The sequence below is a fragment of the Erinaceus europaeus genome, chromosome 10 (assembly GCF_950295315.1).
Source record: "Erinaceus europaeus chromosome 10, mEriEur2.1, whole genome shotgun sequence".
In the NCBI taxonomy this organism is placed as follows: Eukaryota; Metazoa; Chordata; class Mammalia; order Eulipotyphla; family Erinaceidae; genus Erinaceus; species Erinaceus europaeus.
Genome location: NC_080171.1, coordinates 74,585,898 through 74,612,944, shown reverse-complemented (window position 1 = coordinate 74,612,944; position 27,047 = coordinate 74,585,898).

Genomic DNA, 27,047 nt, shown 5'->3' with positions numbered 1-27,047 from the left:
AGCTATTAAAAAAGGTGACTTCACCATTTTCAACCCATCTTGGATGGACCTTGAAAAATTCATGTTAAGTGAAATAAGTCAGAAACAGAAGGATGAATATGGGATGATCTCACTCTCAGGCCGAAGTTGAAAAACAAGATCAGAAGACAAAACACAAGTCGAACCTGAACTGGAATTGGTGTATTGCACCAAAGTAAAAGACTCTGGGGAGGGTGGGGGGAATAATACAGGTCCAAAAAGAATGACAGAGGACCTAGTGGGGGTTGTATTGTTAAATGAAAAACTGGGGAATGTTATGCAACATAAAAAAATGAAATAAAAAGGTATCTAAAAAGGAAAAAAAAATCACATAGGTCGGACTGAGGGAGAAAGGCCCTCCCGGCTACAGCCTGGGTAGGAGCAGGTGAAAGGATTCCTGAGGAGCCCAAGCACCCTTCCCTGTGGGCTCACTTTCCCTGGTTCATGGTCACTTTACAGAAGATTTGTTCATGAGACTTTCAGAGGTAATCCTCAGAAAGAGGACTGGTTAGTCATCTAAGTAAAACATTAAATAGTTACAGAAGCAAAGCTACTTTAGAATCTCTGGCTTTGAGGGCTAGGCTGTAGCACAGTGGGTTAAGCACACATGGCCCAAAGCGCAAGGACCAATGCAAAGACCAGTGTAAGGATCCTGGTTTGAGCCCCCGGCTCCCCACTTGCAGGAGGGCACAAGCAGTCAAGCAGGTCTGCAGGTCTTTCTTTCTGTCTCCCTCTCTATTTTCCCCTCCTCTCTCAATTTCTCTCTGTCCTATCCAACAATGACAGCAATAACAACAACAACAATAATAACATCAATGATAAGCAACAAGGACAACAAAAGGGGAAAAATAGTCTCCAAGAGCAGTGGATTCGTAGCGCAAGCACTGAGCCCCAGCAATAACCCTGGAGGGAAAAAATGAAGGAAAGGAAAGGAAAGGAAAGGAAAGGAGAGGAGAGGAGAGGAGAGGAGAGGAGAGGAGAGGAGAGGGGAGGGGAGGGGAGGGGAGGGGAGGGGAGGGGAGGGGAGGGGAGGGGAGGGGGAGGGGAAGGAGAAGGGGAAGGGAGGGAGGGGAAGGAGAAGGGGAGGGAGGGGAGGGGAAGGAGGGGGAAGGGGAGGGGAAGGGGAGGGGAGGGGAGGGGGAGGGTAGGGGAAGGGGAAGGGTAGGGGAGGGGAGGGGGAAGGGAGGGGAAGGGGAAGGGAGGGAGGGGAGGGCGAGGGGAAGGGGAAGGGAGGGAGGGGAGGGCGAGGGGAAGGGGAAGGGAGGGAGAGGGAGGGAAGGGGAGGGAGGGAGGGGAAGGGAAGGGGAGGGGAGGGGAGGGGAGGTGAGGGAGGGGAGGAGGAGGGAGGGGAGGGGAACGCTGGAGGGAAAAAATGAAGGGAAGGAAAGGAAAGGAAGGAGAGGAGAGAGGAGAGGAGAGGAGAGGAGAGGAGAGGGGAGGGGAGGGAGGGGAGGGAAGGAGAAGGGGAAGGGAGGGAGGGGAAGGAGAAGGGGAGGGAGGGGAGGGGAAGGAGGGGGAAGGGGAGGGGAAGGGGAGGGGAGGGGAGGGGAGGGGAGGGGAGGGTAGGGGAAGGGGAAGGGTAGGGGAGGGGAGGGGAAGGGAGGGGAAGGGGAAGGGAGGGAGGGAAGGAGAAGGGGGAGGGAGGGGAGAGGGGAAGGGAGGGGGAAGGGGAGGGGAAGGGAGGGGGGGAGGGGAGGGGAGGGGAGGGGAGGGTAGGGGGAGGGGAAGGGAGGGAGGGGAGGGAGGGGGAAGGCGAGGGGAAGGGGAAGGGAGAGGGAGGGAGGGCGAGGGGAGGGAGGGGGAGGGAGGGGAGGGCGAGGGGAGGGGAAGGGGAGGGGAGTGAGGGAGGGGAGGGAGAGGGGAGGGGAGAGGGGAGGGAGGGAGGGGAGGGAGGGGAGGGAGGAGGGAGGGGAGGAGAGGAGGGAGGGAGGGGAACGCTGGAGGGAAAAAATGAGGGAAGGAAAGGAAAGGAAAGGAAAGGAGAGGAGAGGAGAGGAGAGGAGAGGCGAGGCGAGGGGAGGGGAGGGGAGGGGAGGGGAGGGGAGGGGTGAGGAGAGGGGAGGGGAGGGGAGGGGAGGGAGAGGGGAAGGGGAGGGGAGGGGAGGGGAGGGGAGGGAGAGGGGAAGGGGGAGGGGGAAGGGGAGGGGAAGGGGAAGGGGAAGGGGGAGGGAGGGAGGGAGGGGAGGGGAGGGGAAGGAGAAGGGAGGGAGAGGGAGGGGAGGGGAGGGGAAGGGGGGGAAGGGGAGGGGAGGGGAAGGGAATGGAAGGGGAGGGGAGGGGAGGGGGAGGGGAAGGGGAAGGGGAAGGGAGAGGGAGGGGAAGGGGGAGGGGAAGGGGAGGGGTAGGGGAAGGGGAGGGGGAGGGGAAGGGGAGGGGGAGGGGAAGGGACGGAGGGGAGGGGGAGGGGAGGGGGAGGGGAAGGGACGGAGGGGAGGGGAAGGGAGGGAGGGGAGGGGAGGGGAAGGGGAGGGGAGGAGGAGGGAGGGGAACCCTGGAGGGAAAAAATGAAGGGAAGGAAAGGAAAGGGGAGGGGGAGGGGAGAGGGGAGAGGAGGGGAGGGGAAGGGGAGGGGAGGGAAGGTGGAGGGAGGGGAGGGGAGGGAAGGGGGGAAGGGGAAGGGGAGGGGAAGGGAGAGGGAGGGGAGGGGAAGGGAGAGGGAGGGGAGGGGAAGGGGAGGGAGGGTTGAGGGTAAGGGGAGGGGAGGGAAGGGGGAGGGGAGAGGAGGGGAGGGAAGGGGAGGGGAAGGGGAGGGGAGGGAGGGTTGAGGGGAAGGGGAGGGGAGGAAAGGGGGAAGGGGAGGGGAGGAAAGGGGGAAGGGGAAGGGAAGGGGAGGGGAGGGAAGGGAGAGGGAGGGGAGGGAAGGGGGAGGGAGGGGAGGGGAGGGAAGGGGGAGGGAGGGGAGTGGAGGGGGAGGGATAGGGGAGGGAGGGGGAGGGGAGGAAGGGGGAGGGATAGGAGGAAGGGGAGGGAGGGGGAGGGATGGGGGAAGGGGAGGGGAGGGAGGGGGATGGATAGGGGGAAGGGGAGGGGAGGGGAGGGGGATGGATAGGGGGAAGGGGAGGGGAGGGAGGGGGAGGGGAGTGGAGAGGGAGGGGAGGGAAGGGAAGGGAAGGATCTCTGGCTTTAGGCTTAGAGCCAAAGCAAGGAGAGGCCAGGTGGTGGCACACCAGGTTGACTGTACATGGTACTGAGTTGCAAGGATCTAGATTTAAGTTCTACTCCTCACCAGCAGGGAGTAAAGTTTCATAAGCTTTGTGAAATAGTTCTTCCAGTGTCTTTCTCTCCCTTTATATTCTCCCCCTCTCAATTTCTCTCTGTCCTTTGTAATTTAACAAAAAAAAAAAAAGCCGCTGGGTGTCGTATGCTTTACATTGGCTTGTTTCTAGCCCTCCCCCTCCAAGAGAATTGGATGAGTCCTGTTAATTTCGCGGGCCTGCTTGGCCCCGCCCCAAGGGACCCTGGGAGAGGGTTCCGGAGTCCGAGAGTTCCTGAGTTCCCCAGTGACAGAGTTCCTGAGTTCCGGAGTTCGAGAGTGTGAGGGTGCGAGAGTTTCTGAGTTCGAGAGTAAGGGAGAGGGTTCCTGAGTTCGAGAGAAAAAGAAAGAGTGGCTTGCGCCGCCGCAAAGAGACAGCAGAGTTCTGTTTGGTGATTAGTTTGTCTTAGTTTGTGAATCGTTGTTCCTGAATAAAGAAATACAGCTTCCCTGCCCAGCCGTGTGTCTGGTCGTCTCTGTTACCCGCCCGTGAAGCTAGCCCGGCAAGAGCTTCCGAAATTTTAACAACAGCTGGGGGCCCTGGTTGATGCTGAACCTGTTGAGAGCACAGATTACAATGCGCTAGGACCTTTATTCAAGCTCCTGGCCCCCACACTGTTTCACAAGTGGTGAAACAGTGCCGCAGATGTCTCTCTCCTTCTCTATCCTCCTTCCCTTTCAACTTCTCTCTGTCCTATCAAATAAAATAAAGTTAAACAAATTATTAAAAAACAAAAATGGCTGCTGGAAGTGGTGGCTTCATTATGCTAGCACTAAGCCCTGATGATAACTGTGGTGGAAAAAAAAAAAAAGCACAAGAAATAGGGAAGAGGCCAGGCAGAACCTGGCCTGAATAGATTTCTAGGCTGGCAGAGATTTGATGGCATTGGGGTGCAATAGGATGGTTCTGGTGAAGCCCTAGAATTACGTCCACAGGCTGTCTCACTAGCTGGTTAACTTTGGTTCTTGTGCCTCAATTTCCTCTTCTGTACAAAACAAAAAACACTATTTCCAACTTCACCAAGGTGATGGAGAATAAATGAGAAAGGAGAAGAGCTGAGGATGAAGTATTAAGTTCAAAGAAAATTACAGAAGTTCTGGGAAGATAGTTCTGCAAGACTTCTATTCTTCCTCTAGCGTTTGCCCTTCTTCCATAGCCAGTCAACAGCGTCAGGTTGAGCCTGATGTAAAGTTTCAAGACCTCCTTTGAATCTGGAGAGGTGGCAGTCATTGACTATGTGGGTCATAGTCTGTCTGTAGCCGCAGGGGCAGTTCGGGTCGTCTCTGGCTCCCCAGCGATGGAACATAGTGGCGCACCGGCCATGGCCTGTTGGATAGCTATTGAGGAGGGCCCAATCATAACGTGCTAGGTCAAAGCAGGGTTGACGTTTGCAGGGGTCTGTGATGAGGTGTTTGTTCTTTACCTCTTCTGACTACCAACTCTATTTCCAAGAGTCTGGAACAGAGAAGTTCAGTATAGGCATAGGGGACCAGATTGGGTGACAAGACGTCTCAAGACTTCTATGCCTGAGGTTCAATCCCCAAACCAACCATCATAAGTAAATAAAATTACAAAAGCAAAGAATTTGTTAGGCTTTTTTTTTTTTTTTTTTACAAATGAGACCCCGGGGAAGCAGGCATTTGTAGAATAAGAGGAATGCAAAGTCTTGCTGAATAGACCTCCTGAGGACTGTGCCTCACAAGGAACTGAATTTGGAACTCTCCTTCTCTACCGACTCTATTCCACTGGGTAAGAACTTGAATTTTTTTTCAAGCGTTCAGGTTATGAAAATTACTCTTTGCAGAAACAAAGTCTGAAAAAAAAAAAGCCCAGAATCTGAAAAACAGACAGATTCTATTTAGGATGTAAATTAAATCTTTTAAGAGGCTTTTCAAAGGTTGCTTTTCCAAGGATAATTACATTGCAAGGATTCCAGGTCAGTCACACTTTTTGACCTCAGAGTCACCTAACTGTGGATACAAAGCAGCCATGTCTAAATTGATGCTATAATTACAGAGCCTCTGACTCCAACAGAAGCTCACACCAATCTTGAGTGCTTTTTACTCCAAGTCCTATTGACAGACTCTGTGCCCTGTAATGACAAAGCTACCACCCTTCCCTGTCCCTCTGTCTCCACCACCACCACCTGTTAATTGCCTGTAAATGGAGCTCACCTGTGTCCCTTCTATGTCTGATCTCTGTTGATCTCACAGCAGCCTATGACACGGTCTGGCACCGTGGTCTCCTAGTCAAGATCTCAAGATGCCTGCCTCCATGGGTGGCCAACACTATATCGTTTCTTCTCCAAAACAGAAGATTCCGGGTACATCTGGGTGACAAGTCTAGCAGATGGAGACTTGTCTCAAGTGGCCTCCCCCAGGGCTCTGTTCTGGCTCCTACGCTATTTAATATTTATATCAATGACCTCCCAGAAACTTCTTCAAGGAAGTTCATCTACGCTGATGACATCTGCTGTGCAACTCAAGCATCCAAGTTCGACATCCTCGAGGAAACACTCACGAAAGACATGTCTCTGATATCTGATTACTGTAAAAAATGGCGACTAATCCCTAGCACTGCAAAAACGGTATCATCTGTTTTCCATCTACACCATGCCTCAGCCTTGCGTGAGCTTAATGTGCAGCTTGGCGATACGAGAATCTGGCATGAAGCCCAGCCAGTCTATCTTGGCGTTACTCTCGATTGCACTCTGTCATTTCACAAACATCTCATAAAAACTGCAGCAAAGGTGGGCGCGAGGAATAACATCATTGCAAGACTGGCCAGCTCCTCATGGGGCGCGAGCGCTTCCACACTACGATCATCATCTCTGGCATTATGCTATTCCACTGCAGAATACTGTGCCCCAGTATGGTTCCGTAGCCCCCATGTCCACTTGGTCGATTCCAAATTATATTCCTCCATGAGGATAATTTCTGGAACCATCCATTCCACCCCTGTTCCATGGCTGCAACATCACCCTGCCAGATATTCGTCGAGATGGGGCATCATCTAAGTTCATTTCCCACGTCTACGCTCGACCGGACCTGCCAATATACGCGGATATCTTCGCCCACCCTGTCCAACGCTTGACGTCTCATCATCCAATCTGGTCTCCTATGCCTACACTGAACTTCTCTGTTCCAGACTCTTGGAAACAGAGTTGGCAGTCAGCTGAGGTAAAGAACAAACACCTCATCACAGACCCCTGCAAGCGTCAACCCGGCTTTGACCTAGCACGTTATGATTGGGCCCTCCTCAATCACTATCGAACAGGCCATGGCCGGTGCGCCGCTATGTTCCATCGCTGGGGAGCCAGAGACGACCCGAACTGCCCCTGCGGCTACAGACAGACTATGACCCACATAGTCAACGACTGCCACCTCTCCAGATTCAAAGGAGGTCTTGAAACTTTACATCAGGCTCAACCTGACGCTGTTGACTGGCTATGGAAGAAGGGCAAATGCTAGAAGAAGAAGAAGTGCAGTACGAAGTTCCAAATAGGGGCTGGGGAGACAGTATAGTCATTCTGCCACAAACAGGCTTTCATGCCTGAAGCGCCAAAATCCCAGGTTCAACCCCTGCACTACCATAAACAGCTAGAGCTGAGGAGTACACTAGTGAAAAAAGTTCTAAATAGGAGGAACTTGTTTCTTTACCCACAGAAACAAGTTTGGCCAAAAAGCCTGGATCAAAACAGTATAAAGTGTGTCTGGTCTCTGGTTGATTGCCTGCTTAGTATTGCTGGCCCTTCCCCTAACTGAAGTTCTGGATTGTTCCAAGGAGTGATGCAGGCAGCTGAAACCCAGGTTCCACAGCCCCCCTCTGCTGTTTGCAATGGGTAGGAGAAAGAAGGGCCATGGGGGGGGGTGATGGGTTTATGCATGGGGGACAAGACATTTGATGGGGGATTGGGGAAACCTCTTTAATGGCATCCACCTTGGCTGGCTTTATATTAATAGTTCCTTCTGCTTCTTAAGTCTTGAGTTTGAGGAGCTCTATTTCCTTCAGCCAGAATCACCTGGAGAATGTATTTAGCCTGAGTCTCTGAACCCCACCCCCACCCCCTCCCCCCAGCTGGTCTCAACTGGGGTTTTGCATCTCTAATAAATTCCCAGGTGATACTAAACTCCGTTTAAGAATCACTGCAGCACAGCAACCATTTTGTGAGGGTGAGGTGACTTGAGGGTAGAAGCAGCCCTGAGGGTAGTAGAAAATGCAAACATGGAAGACCTCTGGCTTTCTGACATTCACATAGGACAGTCATTGGCCTGCCCAGCTTTCCTCTTCTTGGGAGAAAAACAACCCTCATCTTGTTAAACATCCTCTTTAGGCTTGCTATTATGCACAACTGAATCTAGTCATTATTTGATTAAAAAAAAAAAAGCCTCAGGCCACAGTTGAATATAAGCTTTTTTTTAAGAATTTTTTTCTTTCTCTTAGTCAATGGAATATTGAGATGTGGGGGGTTGAGTGGTGGGACACCTGGTTGAGCACACACATTACCACAAGCAAGGAGCCAGGTTCAAACCCCCAGTCCCCATCTATGGGGGGAGGAGCTTCACAAGTGAAGTAGTGCTACAGCTGTCTCTCTATCTCTCTTCCTGTCTCCCCCCCCCCCTCTCAATTTCTCCTCTCAATTTCTGTCCTATAAAATAAAGTATTTTTAAGAAAAGAAAAAGAAAATTGAGATGTGGCCTTAACATTTGAACTCTTGGCAATGAAAACCCTCAGTGCTTGGCATGAGCTCTAACGGTATGCCTTGAGACTCCCAGTGGATTAGTACCCTTTCTGAAATTATACATCCTGAACCCTAATGCTGATGTGATAAGCATGCTTCCTATCACTAGTACTTCTGGGGTGGGTATGGTCCCCTGCACCCCCATGCAAGACAGTTTCCTCTCCCATTTCCTCAGGAAGCAGTGGGAATCTGATGTGCAGCTATCGCCCTCCCTATCTGATTAAGATTTTTTTTTTTACTGTCTTTTACATTCCCACCGTGCAAGCTCATTTTTTAAAAATATAATTATGGCATTTTTGAAGGTTCTTTGTGAAAGCTTGCATTTTGAGTGCTTGCCCTCTGAAATAAATCCCCATTGAAGATGAAGAGAAGGACTGTTTAAGTAGCATACTTGTGATTGGATGTTGCCATGGTCCTACATTTCCACTCCGGTTGAAATAATTAGAGGGCTCAGAGCTGTCACCCCTGGCCCACACTTTCTCAGCTGCCTGGTGATGTCAGTGGTATTTGTGTGTAGGGAGAGGATGAACCCTACCTAGCATGTGTCCATCCCACAGCAGGTGCACTAGCTCCAGGGCAACTGACTAGTTGATGAATTCTACCTGGAGGCAGAGGTCTGAAGGGAGGAGCATCAGGCTCTCTTTGTCTAAGATGACAGGTGGGGAAAGATTATCTGCATGAGACCATAAATCAGCTACCATTTAAAAGCAGAACAACTAGGAGGAAATTACAAAATCTCATGAACCCTATTAGAATAATCCAAAACCTCAACAGGATTAGTAAATATTCCTTTGGGGAAAAAAAAAAAAAAAAGCACTGGGATGATTTCCTACTTTACAGCCTGTTTCCCCACTTCCAAGCCAACCTTTAGAAAATAATGCACTGGTTTCAAGACTTTCTAAGATGAAGTTCACCGGTAAGGGACCTCAAACAATTGTGTTTTCCCCAGAGCTCACATTTCACTCTGCAGTTTCCATACTCTCCCATCAGCTCAGGTGAGGGACATGTGCAGTTTTTCTTCTACCAACAGGACTGAAGTCTGAAGCAGAAATTCAGTGATGTGTGAACATGAGATGCTGAGCTGATGGGTGGTCAAGGCACAGGGCAGGTTCTGTGGCTGCCACAGTGGCCATGTGCTTTCATTCAAGCAGAATTAAATCCCTGAGGAAACCATTGGCCGATGGAACAAGTCACAGCTGACAGTTCAGACTATTTTTGCTACTGTTGTGGTGGTGGTGGTGGTTGTTGTTACCAGGGCTTCACTACACTGGGCTGGACCTCTTCAGATAGAGACAGAGAGACAGAGCAAGAGACAGAAAGACCTCACAATGTTGAAGCATCTCCCAATACATGGTTTGAGTCTGGGTCATGTGCATGACAAAGCGGGTCCACTCAGAACTGCAGGGGTGAACTGTAGTATGAAACTATGCACTGAAATTTTATAATCCTGTAACCCACTAGTAATCACAAATAAATACAAATTTTTTTTTTTATTGCCACCAGGGTTATCACTGGGGCTCGGTGACTGGCACTACAGATCCACTGCTACTGATAGCCATTTCCTTTTCTCCTTTTTCTTCTTCTTCTACTTCTTATTTCTTCCTTCTCCTCCTTTTTATCTTTCTCCTCCTCCTTTTCTTTCCATTTTATTGAACAGGACAGAGAAATTGAGAGGGGGAGGAGGAGGGAAGGAGGGAGAGAGAAAGACACCTGCTTGCCTGCTTCATCGCTTGTGAAGTGTACCCCCTGCAAGTGGGGAATGGGTTCCAACCCAGAGTTCTTGCACATAATTAACTAATTTAAAAAAAAAACCAGAAGCAAACTGATTAAGACTTGGTTATAGCTATGATGGTTATCCTGGGGAGGGCACAGAATTTTGGTGGTAGGTGTAATGTGAGACTAGGCCCTGTAATCTTATAATATTGTAACCCACTATTAGTCACATTTTTTAAAAATGGCTTGGCATAATAAGGAGAAGGAGCAGTACCCTACCACTCAGCTAATATGCGGGTGGGCTAATGGTATCGTCTGGGGATATGATTTCAGAGTTGGAAATAGGACTAGAAAGCTGTATCGGGGAAGAGAGTAGCTCCCATATATGGAAAAACTATATAAATGTTAACTGTAAACGCTGTTGTTTTCGCCGGGCTATGTTGTTTTTGCCGGGCTGGCTTCATGGGCAGGTAACAGACGACCAGGGACTCATGGTTGAGCTGTAGGCAGTATCTCTTTATTCATGCAGGACGCAGCACAATCTAAGCCAAGCTAAGCTAAACTCAAGTTACCGTAAAACTCACAATGTTGTCTTTATATATACTTGCCAAGTAGGGTGGAAACAGGATGTGACATAGAGAGGGTGGAGAGAAAAGTGACTGGTGAAAATCAGAGTGTGACAAGGAGGGGGCGGAGCAGGCGAGAATCCTATCACTGAACCACCAATGCCCTGGAGGGAGGGTGGTGCTTGTTAACAGTGGTTATGTAAATAGAATGCAGTGGTTATGTAAATAGAATAGTGTTAAGCAGGGGGGATTTAAACCAAATGAAACAGAAGGGGTCTCATGCATACCAACAAAACCCCAACAATTTGATCTGGGGCCCATATTCAGTACAGGAGCCTATGTAACCTCTGCATCCCTGTAGGTCTGAGCTCACATTCTGTAGTCATAGCTAGGAACATTTTAGGCTGCACACATTGCAGGACCCATCTTCTTCAAGTGGCAGAGTATGTTGACCCAACCTCCTTTTGGTGAATGGGGCAGTCCCTACCAATGTTGACCCACATTGAGGGCAAGATCCTGTAGAGGCCCACTAGAGGGTCCACTATGTTGTTCCTGATGGAGATAACCAGTGACAGTGGGGAGAGGAATCATCATGTCTATTTGGGAATCCCAGGATTCCCTGACTGGGGCCTTGGATGATGGGGTGACCTTGTAGTGGCCAAAAGAGCCATCATTGAAGTATACCAGTCTCTTGACCTTATATGACTTCTGTAGTCCTTACCTTGTCTGACAATGTTAGCCTTGAAGTGATTGAGGGAAGTAAAATAGGAAGTAGGTGAGTAGGGTATCTAGGTCTAAGTAGAAACTGTTTAAGTACTTTATGGTACCTAATTTAAAAAAGTGTCTTTCTACTTGCTTTCTGCATTTATTAAATCACTGCAAACTGTTGTGCACTTTTACATTAAGATATATATTTTCCCTTAACTTATGGATGCATGTGCACATGTGTTCTGTTTCATGGGGCTGGTCTATAGGTTTCATGGGCCTGGCTTTGATAGTCCACTGCTCAATATGGGATTGAGGATTCTCATGAGCTAGGAACAGTCTCACCAGAACACTGGAGCTGAAGGTTTAACATTCCATGTCTCTGGACACAATGTAAGGTGAAACATGTCGAGGTGGTACTGGTTGCATTGATTTGTTTGAGCTTAGCAGATGCAGTATCAAATGGTATGGATCAAGAGAAGTGTGCAGGAAAACAAGCCACCCCCAGTTGTTTTCTTTCTTTCTTTCTTTCTTTCTTTCTTTCTTTCTTTCTTTCTTTCTTTCTTTCTTTCAGAAAATGCCCAATTCTCACTCCTATCTCTGAACTTCCAAAGTTCCAGGCTTAATATCCTGCACCACCATATGTCAGAGCTAAGCAGTGCTCTGGTAATAAAAAAAATAATAATTCTCTGTAGCACATATTTCTTTGAAGATATCCCTCCTTTGTGCTAATAATCCAGTAGAACCCCCAAAGAATGGTGCCTTTGTCTAGAAAGTCAAGGAAAAAGGGGAAGGATAGACAGAAGGCAAAAGCATTTGCTCTTCACATTAACATTGAGTTTCTCTAACCGTTTGAACCATCATTTGGGGTACACTGAGGACTCTAAGTGGGGCTCTTTAAATGAGCCCAACAGAGGTCCTGCACACCAGAAGCCCTTAGCATTAAATAACAAGAAAACAATTTTCTGGAAGATGCTCCATGGGTGTTTGTGCCAGGCAATCATTATTGACATCTGGTGTCCTTGGTTAAAGGATTAGAATCAAGAGTTTTTTCCCCATTTCCATTTCTGCAACACAGTGGGAATACATACTTTTTTGTTTGTTTGGTTGGTTGATTGGTTGGTTTGAACTGCAGGCAAATCCTCAGTTTTAATTGTATTGGAGGTGCTAGACAAGGTGCCCACATTCAAATGCCCTGGTAGGAGGTACTCGGGTTCTATAATTGATAAAGCATTTTATCCTGGCACTACTGACTTCTGGCAAGAAGAGCCAGGCTGTTACATAAAAGCTGGAGGTGTGAGGAGGCAGGATGAAAGCCCCAGGTCAGGAGCAGTCATTGTAGATACATGCCCAATGGGGCAGAGACAATAATGGCTGTCAATTAATGTCCTACCAGTAGTTCACACATGCAGATAACTCCGGGTACTGAAGGTGCCCCAGAATGAATCAGAGCAGCTTCCTGCCATTCCATCCTCCTGCAAGGACAGGACTTTCAAATTTACAAAGCCCATCACTTTCTTTTTCTTTTCCTCATGAAAGAGTTTGACCCACACATCCCTAAAGCAGAACTCCAAAGGCAAATTACTTTGAGCTTCCTCACCTGTAGCACTGATTTTTCATCTTCTTGACAACCTCCATCCCTTGGTTAAATCCTGGAAATTCACCTACTATGTTAGGTCAGGACCAGAATTCCTGAAAACACACCAAACTAATAATGTAATTTATTACCTAGGAGGTTGTCTTTCCCTTACTGTTTTGTTTGATAAAAAAGGAGAAAGTAAAGACAAGACACAAGCCGAATAAGTGAGAAAGCAAAAAAGATGAGAGGAAAAAGTAAGATGATTAATGTGGTAAACAGGTTTGAAAACACATAGTATATGAAACAAAAGAATTGCCAAGTCTCTCTTCTAAAAGTGCCTCATCCTAATTTCTCTATCAGGTTCTGAATTTATATTAGTTGTTTTTATTTTCCTGTGCTTTCTGGTTTGTACTTCTCAACAGTAGCTGTGTTGGATCAGAAATTACACTGCTTTTGATCCTTCAGTAAAAGATTGCTCAAAGTCTTGAGGTTTATTGGCTTCTGAGACCGTGGTAAAACTTAAGAGATGAGATGATTCGGTGATGTTTTTGGCCTTGTGATCTTTATTGTCACAGAAGCCATTGTCATTGTCATGGATATTGATTGATAAATCAACAAACCTACTACAGGTGAATTTTAAGCCCTAAGGCAAGCAAGTGAATAAACTAGGCTGGAATTATGGATTCAGGATTGGATTTAATGCTTCTTGGTTTGTATAGGGGAAGAAAAAAAAAAAAAAAAGCTTGGGTGACCTTTAGCAAATGAGTTAATTCCAGTGTTTTAAAGATGAGTAATTAGCAAAACACCAGGTGACCAGAATGAGTAGGCAGCTTCTACTCAACAAGGCTGGAGTGGTAAGCAGGGTAGGAATCTGCATACAATATAAAGAGCAGCCCTCCACCAATATAAAGAGCCACAACCACCACCAATTTGGTCCTGTTAAAGCATTGTTGAGGGGATGAAAGATTAACTGGGACCTTTCCCAGCTCCCTCTCTAGAGTTCCTGGCCTAGCTTCTTGAAAGAATTACCAGTAAGCTTCCAATGGAGGGGATAGGACACAAAATTCTAGTGGTGGGAACTGTGTGGAATTGTACCCCTGTTATCTTACAATGTTGTTAATCATCATTAAATCACTAATAAAAAATTTTTAAAGAATTACAAGTTAGCATTAGTGATCCATATATAGTCTCTAAAATTAAGCTATGAGGTAATTACAGTTCAGAAATGAAGCTGGAGAATAGACTCCCTGAGGGCCTGGAAAGATTCCCCACCCCAAAAAAAGGCTTGTCTGTGAAATTCCTCTCCCTTTAAACCTTTCACACCTGGGCCACCTGGTCAGCTCCCTATTGGCCTGCAAGTAATTCTAAAACTCCTCTCACAGTGTGCATCTTTTGTACTCAAATTCCCAAATCCCCTACATCCCATGTGTTTATAACCCCAATCCCCACATCACATGTGTGCAAATGTGATGCAACAAAGTGTCTGTGCTCCCCAGGTTCTCCCTATGGACTCCCTGACCTCCACAGTGTATTCTGAACATTTTTTAATTTGGGGATGGGACAATTTACTCTCTGGGGTCTTGATTACTGTGAGCAAGGAAATGAGCAGCTTGGCTTGGCTCTTCTTAAGAAAGTCATGATTAGTGGGAGTAGGATCTAAACCTGAGGCCACCATCATTTTAGATCGGGCTCATATTCCCAGGTCTCTCATAAGAGCCAAGCCCCCAACTGCTCAACCCCACACTCTCAAAAACAACAACAAAAACTTCTATAGGGTCAACAAAATAACTACTTGGATAGTGCATGGCTTTGACATGTGTCCAATGCCCATTTTAACCCAACATCCACCACACTGGGGAAAGCTTCAGTGTTGTGTTGTCTGCCTCTCTGTCTCTACCTCTGAAAAAGTCAGCATGGGTAGTAAAACCTCAGAGCTGGACAAAAACTTCTCTCCTATAATCCCACTATGAGGAAGGCATTCCTTTGATTTAAAAAGTCTTCGTTTAAAAAAGGGTGGGGATCAGGTGGTAGCACAGAGGGTTAAGCGCACGTGGCACAAAGCAGAAGGACTGGCAAAAGGATTCTGGTTCGAACTCCAGCTCCCCACCTTCAGGGGAGTCACTTCACAGGCAGTGAAGCAGGTCTGCAGGTGTCTATCTTCTCTCTCCTCCTGTCTTCCCCTCCTCTCTCTATTTTTCCCTGTCTTATCTAACAACAACGATATCATAACAACAATAATAACTACAGCAATAAAACAAGGGCAACAAAAGGGAATAAATAAATATAAAAAATTAAAAAAAAAAAGGCTTTAAAAAAAACAGAAAGCTAAGGTCATGGTTAAAATAATACAGAGTAATAAGTCATTAGCAGGGTTAATGGATGGGCCCAGCAGAAGGTATATAGTCTAATTCAAAAGGACATATGCACCCTATGTTCATAGCTGCATTATTCACAATAGCCAAGGAGTGAAAGCAGCCTAAATATCATCAACAGATAACTGGCTAAAGACATTATGGGATATATGCTCTATGTAATACTGCTCTGCCGTCAAAAAAGGGTAATATTGTGTCCTTTGGGACAAAATAGATGAAACTGGAAGTGATTATGCTTAATAAAATAGATGAAAGACAACTATGGGATGGTTTCACTCCTATGTGGAATCTAGAGAACTGATACATGTGAACTTGGGGGAAAAAAAAAAAACAGAAGCAAGCAAACTGTCCCTATGACTTGTCAGAACTATGGTGGGTATTTTTGGGAGGGAGTAGGGTGGGGACACAACTGTAATCTTGCAATCGCGCACACACACACACACACACACACACACACACACACAATTAAAGGTGTGTAGTTTCTATTGTTCCCTCTCTGAACCTGTGTGGAGAGTGGAAGTCAAGGAGAACTGGATTTTCATTCTAGTGATGCCCTTTGTGGGATGTATGGCCTCAGGAAAATGACCTGATTTCTCTGAATTTCAATCCTTTTACTCCTAAAGTTGGTGAAAATAGTCCTGCTTCCTAGTATTATTTGAGGGTGTCTAGTGAGATTGTGATATATGTATCAATCCTACACTTACAGGCAAAATAGAAATAATGCAGTAGTGGTCTGGGAAGTAGTACAAGTGGGTGAAATGTTGGGTTCTTAAAGCATGAGGTCCTGGGCTAGCAAAATAGGTCACCGGGATAGTGTGCAGTTTTGCCATGTGCTCAACCCAGGTTCGAACCCAGCCCCTCCTCCCCACCCCATGGCATTGAAGGTAGCTTCAGTGCTGCAGTCTCTTCTTTCACTCTCTGCTGCTCTTTCTCTGTTAAAAAAAAAACAAAAAAAAAAAACATGAAGTCCTGAGCTTGTTTTCCTGCATCACATATGCCAGGGTGATGTTCTGAAGTGTTCTCTCTCTCTCTCTCTCTCTCTCTCTCTCTTATGAACAAAGCTTTACATCTTTTTGAAAATGTAGAGAAGGGGCCAGGTGGTGGCACACCTGATTAAGTTCACTGCCTGGGTTCAAGTCCCCAATCCTCACCTGCAGGTGGAAGTTTTCACAAGTGATGAAGCAGTGCTACAGGTATCCCTCTCCCTCTCCTTCTTCCCTTCCTACCTCTTCCTCCCTCTCAATTTCTTTCTGTTCTAATTAATAGTTTAAAAAATTTAAAAGTAAAGAGAATAGTAGTTATTGTCTAATTACCACACCTGCCATGACTACTCCTCAGATGTGACAATGATCTGCAGGCCAATCACTGACTCGAACATAAGGGTCGATGTGGAGCCTTCCAGAAAGAGCCAGACCTGATGTGGGTGAATGATGTGGTGAAAAGACCACCTTTCCTTTCCTCCCCCTTTTACAGAAGTCAGAGCTGCCCTGCTGTGGGCAAGATGGCTACCTTACCCTTAGGATTTCAGCTTTGAAATGAATGAGTGGCCTTCAGCTAGAGGATAATACAGTAACTCTCTCTGCCTTTGCTGACTACTTCCTGAACTAGTCACTTATTCTAGTCACTGGCAGCTCCTATCAACAGCCATGTAGCTGGCATTCTCTCCCCCCAAACACTCCTGTGGCATTAATATTTCATGAGAAACAATAGGGTAGGCCCACACACCCAGCTTCTGGAAATGAATAAAGCCTGGAGAAGCATAAGTAAAATGTCTTGAACACTTGGAGAGAAATGTGATAAACCCACAGCCAGTTGTCTTAACAGAAAAAGTATTTATTACCCAACAGTGATCTTGTATTTGGTCTTTTCAGTAAGCTTTTTTTTTTTGCATTATTATTCACCCATCCATTCAGTTGGATATTCAGGAAATGACAGCTTGCCAATTTTTTCTTCCCACAAACATTTTGGACCTCAGCATCTTCATCTGAAGTCATTGGCATAATTACAAGGGTGTAACGAGCAGGAGTGTGCAGAAGAGGGGCAGCCTTTTCAAGATGCTTCTAAGAGCGGGAATTGTGTGAAACATGTAATTGTGACAGCTACAGGTGGAACATTTGAATCTGTGTCACTGAGAGGGAGGGAGGGACAAGGTTAGACCAGAGGCCAGAGAACTGCCTGCTCTGAGGTGTCCTCATTTTAAATAATGTTCATGTCTCAGGCTCTCACTCTGCCCAGGATACTCTCTTATCCTTCTCTGCTCTCTTATCCTTATCTTCTTCCTTCCTTCATAGCATCGTCTGTTAACAATTGATTTTTAGTTTTTAATATTTGGTTTAATGTCCACTCATCCAATGAGACTCTAAGTCCCATGTGGACAGGGACTTGTTGGCTTTTGTCCACAGTTGTACACCCATCAACTAGAACACTCACTTAGCATTTAGACAGTGGGGACAAAACGACTCTGCACTGGGTAGATGGGTGGATGAATGAGGGAATGCTAAGGGATAATGAAAATGAAAAGAATGGTAAATCTTTCCTGACCTTGGTTCCTAATCTGTCTGGATGGCAGGCTGTGAGAGCTAAGAGAGTGTGAACAAAGTGGGCAACCAGGGCGCTTTTCTTTGAGGGGTCTTTCCTGCCATGGATAACTGTCTACTGCTTCTCTTACCTTTAAATTTGCCCTCCAGGCCCTGCCTTTCACACTCTTCCTTCTCAGTTCCAAACCCCATTTACTTTAACTCTCATAGTGAATGTCCAGAGGCTCTCCCATCTGCCAGTGCTGAAAGGGAGCTGACTGGCTCCCTTCTGCCCTACTGCCTACTTTCTGATGCCCTACTGCCTACGTTCTGAGCAGGACTCCATACAAACAATCCCCTGAAAAAGAGACCTACATCCACATATGGGGCAATATGTAAAATTCTGTGTTGAAAGGGAGTGAGAGGGAACAGGGAAGATCCCCTCCAAGCTTCATTTTGAGGGTCTTAGACTGTCTTCAACTTAGAAAAATTACAAAAGAGACAGTCATGTTTCAGGGAGTGAGCATTTATTGAGAAGAAGTATGGGTAGAAAAGCAGAAAAAAAAAGCACTTGCCATAGAAGCATTAGATATGAAACAGAGAGGGAGAGAGGGAGCTCCTTAGCTTCTTAGTCTCCACGCTTTTTGTCATTGCTTGGGACTGGCTGGACCTTGAGGCAGGTGCTCTAGTGGTCTCCAGATGCTCACATCTGTATTTTATGGCCCTGGTAATCAGGCAGGGAGTGGGTGCTTGGTATAAGAGGCACCTCTGTCCACTTTTGGCCATTTCTTCTTCTGGTTAGGGTGCAGGGAGAGAGACTACCTTTCCTAAGCAGACCCCCAACACTATGACAACCCACAGAAATGGTCTGGAAGTATTTGGGCAGTCAGATAGATGTGGGCTTTGTTTTGTTTTGTTTTTTGCCTCCAGGTTTATCGCTGGGGCTCCTAGCAGTCATTTTTTTTCACATTATTTTATTGGATAGTCATTATTTTATTGGATAGGACAGAGAGAAATTATTACAGAGAGCAGTCATTATTTTTCACATTATTTTATTGGATAGTCATTATTTTATTGGATAGGACAAAGAGAAATTAAGAAGGAGGGGAAAACAGGGGATAGACACCTGCAGACCTGCTTCCCCTTTGCTAGTGGGGAGTCAGGAGCTCAAACCAGGATCCTTGTTATGGGTCCTTGCCCTTAGTACTATGTGTACTTAAACAAGTGTGCCATCACCTGCCTCCCCACCTCATCCTGAACCTGGGACTCTTAAACTTCAGGCATGAGTCTCTTTGCATAACCATTATGCTTTCCACCCCCACCCAACTTTTAATTTCTTGACTAAAGACAGTCACTCAGTGGTGGAGTTTTTGTCTCACATTTGATGAGGGCCCAGGTTTTATCCTGGACCCTCCACCCAAATTTATTTCCTCAGATCCCTGGGAAGGCAGTGGGACTTTGATTAATGACTCCAGTATCCAGTCCTGGTTTTCCCTTTAACTAATTTGGCATTTGGGTTTGCATCCTCTGAAGCAGCCACTAGAACAGAGTTCAATGAACAAGGATATTTGAAGGGATGTGACTAGTGCTGGGAAGTGGAGAGGCACTGGATAAAACTGGAAGATCCATCAGAATATTGTTTAGGTCTCACCCCAGGAAAAGGAGAAAGAGGAGAGAGGCTGGCAGAGACATGACTAGAAGTGCTGTGAAATGTATAGAAGCCTCAGGAAAGCATCAGGGGTCCTAGTGCCAATATCAGCTGGGACAGGAGTTTCCCATCTTCCAGGTCTAGCTCTGCCCCAGTGCTAGTGCTGTGCTCAGTCACCAGCCTGAAGCAGCCCCTGGGAAGTGTGACCTGGTGAAATAATAATAATGGAGTTGGGTTGCAAAGCTCAGCTGCTGGCTCTGACCCACTGACCTCCCTGAGGTGGGAATTTTCACTACCCCTCTCAACTTATGAAGCAGAGATTAATAAAACAGCAAACTGGGGGGGGGGGTAGGTGGTGGCACAACTGATTAAGTGTTCACATTACAGTGCACAAGGACTCAAGTTCAAGTCCCTGGTCCCCACCTACAGGGGGAAATCTTTGAGTGGTGAAGCAGGGCTGCAGGTGTCTCTCTCCCTCTCTATATCCTCCTCCCCCCTCAATTTCTTTCTGTCTCTATCTAATAATAAGTAAATTTATTATTAAATTTTTATTTATAAAATGGAAATATTGGCAAGACCATAGGATAAGAGAGGTACATTTCCACACAATTCCCACCACCAGTATTCTGTATCCCATCTCCTCCTCTAATAGCTTTCCTGTTCTTTATCCCTGTGGGAGTACAGACCTAGGATCATTATGGGGTGCAGAAGGTGGAAGGTCTGGCCTCTGAAATTGCTTCCCCACTGAAAATGGGCATTGGCAAGTCAGTCTATACTCCCAGCCTGTCTTTCTCTTTCCCTAGTGGGACAGGGATCTGGGGGAGGTGGGGCTCCAGGACACATTGGTGGGGTCGTCTGCCCAGGGAAGTCAAGTTGGCATCATGGTAGCATCTGGAACCTAGTGGTTGAAAAAGAGTTAAGATTTAAAGCAGAATAAATTGTTGACTAATCATGAAACTAAAGGCTGGAATATTGCAGATGAAGATTTGGGGTCTCCATTTTGTAGATAGCTAGTAGGTCTATTTTAGGTATATTCCAAGGGGCCCATGACTTTACTAGTTTTTGCCTGAGCCTGACATCTAAGATGTAGATGGACCTAGGTTTTTGTCTGGGAGATGGTGTCATAGTTGGAAAAAAGGCTAGAAAGCTGGATCAGGGAAGAAAGTAGCTCCCAAATATGGGAAAGGTGTGTGAATATTGTGAACTGTAAACCCCATCAATTTGATCTGGGGCCCATAGTGTGTCTATCCAATGATAAATAAGTATATTTAAAAAAAATAATAAAATAAAACTGGAGGCTGAGAAACAGCTCCCCCAGTAAAGCACACTCTATCATACACAGTGACCTGGATTCAAGTCCCCAGTCACCACTTGGGAGCCTCTGTACAGGGAGGCTTCACTAACGGGTAGTGTTGTCATGTGTCTCTGTGTCACTCTCTATCTCTGTGACTCTCTCTCTTTTTATTTTGTTTTTATTTTGTATTGTTTTGTTTTTGCCTCCAGAGTTATTGCTGGGCTTGGTGCCAGCACTATAAATCCACTGGCCTTTTTTTTTTTTTTTTTCATTTTATTGGATAGGACAAAGAGAAAATGAGAGGGGTAGGGGAGATAGGGAGAGAGAAAGACAAACACCTGCAGACTTGCTTCACTCCAAGGACCTGTGCTTAGTGCTGTGTGCACTTAGCTGGGTATACCTAACCTCTCTCTCTTTCTCTCAATTCCTCCCCCACTTCCTCTTCTGGAGTGGATTTCAGATATGGGGTACCAGAAAAAAATATATATGGTGACAAAAATATCTTAGAGTCTGGGCAGTGGTACACTCAGTTGAGTGCACCTGTTACTATATCCAGGGATCTGAGTTCAAGCCCCAGGTCCCTACACTGCTTCATGAGCTGTGAGGCAGTATTGTAAGTATGTTTCTTTCTCTCTCCTTCTCTCTTCCCCTCCCCTTTAAATTTCTTTCCATCCTATCAAACAAAAGAAAACAAAATAAATTTAAAGATCAAGTTGATTTAGATTGGAGAAAATAAACTGCCTAGAACCTAGTTGCATGCCTGAAATCAGGGATAAAGGCAGGGCAGTGTTTGGTGCAAATAACCATAGACTCTTTCTGGTAAAAAGAACATTACTTCTCCTCATTTTTATTTATTTATTTATTTATTTATTTATTTATTTATTTTTGCCTCCAGGGTTATTGCTGGGGCTCAGTGCCTGCACCATGAATCCATTGCTCCTAGAGGCCATTTTCCTCCCTTTTGTTGCCCTTGTTGTGGTTATTGTTGTTGTTGTTGATGTCATTTGTTGTTGGATAGGATAGAGAGAAATCGAGAGAGGAGGGGAAGACAGAGGGAGATAAAGATAAACACCTACAGAACTGCTTCACCGCCTGTGAAGTGACTCCCCTACAGGTGGAGAGCCGAAGGCTCGAACCAGAATCTTTATGCCGGTCCTTGCGCTTTGTGCCACATGCACTTAACCCACTGTGCTACCGCCCGACCCCCTACTTCTCATTTTACAGTTCTTCAAATAAGATTATATCTAGTTTCACTATGGAGAAGACTTAGTTTTATGGGAACTCACACTTACAAAATTGGATATTGAGAGTGGGGATATGATCCTCAAGGAAAGAATAGAGTGGCCCAGGAGGTGGTGCACTGAGTGAATTTCCATACTTGAAGTCTCAAGTTTAATACCTAGCACTGCATGTGCCAGAGCGATAGATACTCTCTCTCACATTAGTACATAAATACATAGAAAGTAAGAAGTGCTGAATCCCATCCGGGGAAGATGTGGAACCATGACCCAGTGACAATAATCCCATGAGTCATCATTTCTTCACTCAAGCCATTAGAAAATAAAGTAATTTGAAAATAAATGTTTGTTTGTTTGTTTTCTTCTTCTTCTTTAAGCAAGAAAAGGGACTATAAATGTCAAACGCTAATTTTCCAGGGCTCCTTCTGGGACCTGGGAAGAGACCCCAGGAAATAAGAGGTCAACTCCAGCCATACTTATTGATTTCCAAGGCCCTCACTCCACCCATCAGCAAGAGAGCATGAGAGACTTGGAGTCTATAGCATAAGCATATTCAGAAACCATTTGCTGCTGGTTGATTCATGAGAATGTAAATGGCCTGGTAAACACTCAATGGAATCACATGTGCTATGGATATATGGGTGGCATCGCCACCAGAAGCAGACGGGGCCTTGGGAGTGCTCCCCAGAGCCGCTGCTCACACAGCCAGGATGATTCTCACAAGCATTCCTGGCCCCTTCCTTTGGAGACCTTTGCTCTTCAGTTTTCTCTGCCTCTTAGGGATACAAGATAAGAAAAAAGGAGTACAGCCCACAGAAATGGTTGCTCTCATAGCCAGGTATCACTATGGAGTAGAGAAGGCATTGAAGTCCTTGCACAGTAACCCAACACTCCTGGGTGAGTTTGGAACACTGGAAGTTGGAGTTTCTACTTAAGGATTCCAAATTTTTCAGTGATGATAATGATACTTGCAATGACAGTAACAAAGAAAAAAATTGAACATGAAGAATGAATGTGGGAGGAGGCCAGGTGGTGGCACACCCAGTTGAGCACACTTGTCACTGTGTGCAAAGATCCAGGTCCAAGCCCCAGGTCCACATCTGCATCAGAAAGCTTCAAGAGCAATGGAGCAGGGGTATAGGTGTCTGTCTTTCTCTTTCCCTCCCTTTTTTCTTCTAAGTTTTATATCATCTTTATTTATTGGATACAGACAGCCAGAAATTGAGAGGAAAGGGAGTAATAGGGGGAGAGACACAGAGACACCTGCAACACTGCTTCACTACTTGCAAAGCTTTCCCCCTGCAGGTGGGGACTGGGGGCTCAAACCTGGATCCTTATGCATTGTAACATGTGCACTCAACCAGGTGCACAACACTCCAGCCTCCCCCCATTTCCCCTTTCCTCTCAATTACTATTTCCATTCAAAATAAATAAAATCTTTAAAAGGAAGGATGTAGAAGGAACAAAGACATAAAGGGGGGGGACAGAGAAATATAGCAAGTGGAGGAGAAGCTTCAGGAAGCCAGTTAATAGCTAAGTGGAGCCAGAGTCTGATTGCTTCTGGGTTTTTGAAGAATAGAATATGAGGAGCCTAGCGGTGGCACACCTGATTGAGTGCACAAGTTACAGTGTACAAGGAGCCAGGTTCGAGCCCCCAGTGGCAGGAGGAAAGCTTCACAAGTGGTGAAGCCAGGCTACAGGTATCTCTCTGTCTCTTTCCCTCTCTACCCCTCCTTCCCTCTTGATTTCTGACTGTCTCTATCCAACAAATAAAGATAATAAATTTTTTAAAAAGTAGAATATGAGCCTTGCAACCCAGGAGGTAGAATAGTGGTTAAAGCTTTTGGCTCATAAGCACAATGTCCCGTTTGTGCTCTGGCATCGCATACGTCAGTGATGTTTTGGTTCCCCCTCATCTCCAGCGTGAATGAATAAATCTTACAAAAAACAAAAGGACTTTAAATATCATATTCATACCCATCGAGTTAGGGCAAGTTCTTATGCTGCATGTGCCTTTACTGAATTCTGAAAGCCCAAAGGTCTCCCCATCCTGTGACTTGATAGCTTGGTTTCTAATCCATGGGAAGCTTTCTGGTGCAGTGTGTTCAGTGCATTCTGGTAGATTTGTGCTTAGGTATAATAATAGCATGTCACTCCTGGATGCAAGGAAAATGAAAGTCTAATATCTGCCAGACAAGTCCAGATGCCTCAAGGCATATCCTCCACCACTTAGTCATCTACCTGGTTTCTTGTATCTCAACCTTATTTTCTTTCTCCTCCTCTACCACCTCCTGCTCCTCCTCCTCTTTCTTGCTGGTTTGTGCCTACCTAACTCTGTTCCTCCAACCATACAATCCTTAGCTGATATAATCATCATAATATTGTATAGTTTTCTCTTTATCTCTGTATTTTCTATATCATATAAACTATAAAATATAGGATATTTCCTATATCCTATAAAATAGTTACCATCTCATAAACAGCACCTATCCTAGCAGGTGGCATACAGTGAGTACACAAGACATATTTCTCATAATAAATGAAGAAAAAAGTATTTATCGCTCTGTGGAACTGCTTCCTTTTATTTACAGCTGCTGTGACTTTTCGCTTAATTACAGGTTTTCTCCCCACTGTCTAGAAGTAGTTTTCCTATTAAAAGTTTTATAAACCAAAGTGGTATAAAGTAAAGAAACTAAATGTTCTCACTATTCTTTTAAATATTTAATTATGAACCAACAGTAATAAATCATTACACATAGGGCTGGGGAGACAATATAATGGTTGTGCAAAGGATTTGTATGCCTGAGGCTCCAAGGTCCCAGGTTCAGTCCCCAGTACCACCATCAGCCAGAACTGATCAGTACTCTAGTTAAAAGTAAGAATAGATAAATCATTACACATTAACTAAATAACTTATAATACAAACAATTCTCTGAAAATAATGATTTTTCTTACATTGTAATTCTCCATGTTTTTGCTATCACTTAAATGACCATATTGATTTTTATCATTTTATTGGGGGTTAATGGTTTACAGAGTAAAATTCTTTTGATCCCTTTCAGGAAGCAAGAACAGGTGTTACATCAGGAGGTCATCTGTAAAGTCATACTGGTAGAATGCAGACTTCTTTGTCATTGCTGGGGTTTCACCAGACTGACCTTTTCAGATGGAATACAGAGATACAAAGAGGTGAGAGAGAGAGAGAGAGAGAGAGAGAGAGAGGAAGAAGAAGAAGGAGGAGAAGGAGGAGGAGGAGAAGGAGAGGGGGAGGGGAGAAAAGGGGAGGAGGGGGAGTTGGAGTTGGGGGACTCTCTAGCACCAAAACTTCTCCCAATACAGCGAGGGCTGAGCTCCAACCTATGTCTCAGGCATGGCAAAGCCGGCATGCTAGAACATATACTTTGGTTAATCAGGGGATACTTGTACCTTTTTTTTTCTACAGAACCCACCCTAAAGTTTATCTTTTCCAGAAAAATGTATGGAAATATTTATTTCATGCATACACACACACACACACACACACACACACACACACACACACACTTCATGTTGGAAACTTCTAGGCAATTTTTCCCCTTTATTTTTATTTTTTAATTATTTTTATTGCTTCTAGGGTAACTTCTGGGGCTCAGTGCCTGTGTGACAAATCCACCACTCCTAGTGGCTTTTTTTTTTTTACACTGAGGGGGCTAATGCTTTATAGTGGATTCATTGCCATACACATACAACTTTATTATGCATCAGGCCCCCAAACTTTTCTCCTTCTCCTCCCTCCCCAGAGTCCTTTGCTTTTGGTGCAATGCACCATGTCCTGTCCATGTTTCACTTTGTGCCTTCCCTCCCTGTTCCTACTTTATTAAGTCCCACTAATAAGTGAGATTATGAGGTATTCATCCTTCTCTTTTTGGCTTATCTCACTCAGCATGATGTCCTCACATTTCATCCAAAAGGATGCAAAGGGGACAACTTCATCATTTTTAATGGCCAAGTATCATAGAAACAGGTAGAGAAAAAGAGAGTGAGTATAGAGAGGAGGGAAAACACCTGTAGCACTACTTCACTGTTCAAAGCTTCCCCTTACAGGTTTGCTAGACCAGATATACTACCACACAACCCCTTTTTCTTTTTTCTTTTTGTACCATGTAGTAGTCTGTAGTAAGTCAAAGGTTCGACAATGGTTGAATTAAGAAAATTCATCCACTTCAAGGCATCAGATAGAAACTAAGAAAGTCAGTGTTTGAGAGGCCAAGGTAGCAGGACTCAAGGTGGCCCCTAGACTAGCTACCTGCAAGAGAATAAGATAAATTCTCTCTGGAAGGAGATATGCAGAAGTACTTGTTTTTGTTTTTATTTTTGCTACCTTGATTATTACTATGACTTGGTGCCTGCATGATAAATCAACCATGCTGGTGACCAATTTTTTTTCCTTTTCTTAATAAAGACAAAAAAAATGGAAAGGGGTGGGGAGAGAGGGAGACTTGCAGCACTGCTTCATCACTTATAAAGCATCCTTTCTGCAGGTGGGTACCAGGGGCTTGAATCTGGGTCCTTGTGCATAGTAATATGTGTACTCTACCAGGTGTGTCACTTTCCAGCCCTAATCTGTCTTTTATTTTTTAAATGATATTTTATTTAGAGATCTTTTGTTTTTAATGAGAGAGGGAGAGAGAGATAAACAAAGACCAGACCACTGCTCAGCTCTGGTATGTGATGTGGCTAGGCAGATTAAAGACAATGAGCTGAGGTTTCTAAGACCATTTGAACCCTCCCTGATAGCAAAGAAAATCTTCAAAACTGTCTGATAGAAAGACATGTTGCCATCATTAGATCAGAAATTAGGGATATGGAAGACTTCCCAGAGAGACATTGGGAAGTGAAAAAACAAAAGAACAATATCTTTAAGATGCGGGGGAGAAAAATTCTGTCACTGTTAGACTCCATGTAGAGAGAAAATAGCCTTTGCAAAAAACTGAAATTAAATAAAGATGTTTGCAGTGAGACACGCACATACTCAGAAGACCTGACAGAATGTCATTCTTTGTATAGCTGTACTCACAAAAAGGAAGGAAAGAAAATAATGAAAGGCTTCTCCAAGAAAGATGAACTGAAAAAAAAAAAAAAGCTGAAATTCAGGCTGAAAATTAAACTAGTGAAAAAAGAGAGGTGAATCCTTTAAAGTTAATATAGGGACTGGGTGTTGGTGCATCTAGCAGAGGGGCACACGTTAAAACAGTGTGCAATAGGGAGTCAGGTAAGCACACGTGACGCGATGTGCAAGAACTGTTCAAGCCCCAAGCTCCCCACCTGCAGGGGAGTCACTTCACAGGCAGTGAAGCAGATCTGCAGGTGTCTGTCTTTCTCTCCCCCTCCCTGTCTTCTCCTCCTCTCTCCATTTCTCTCTGT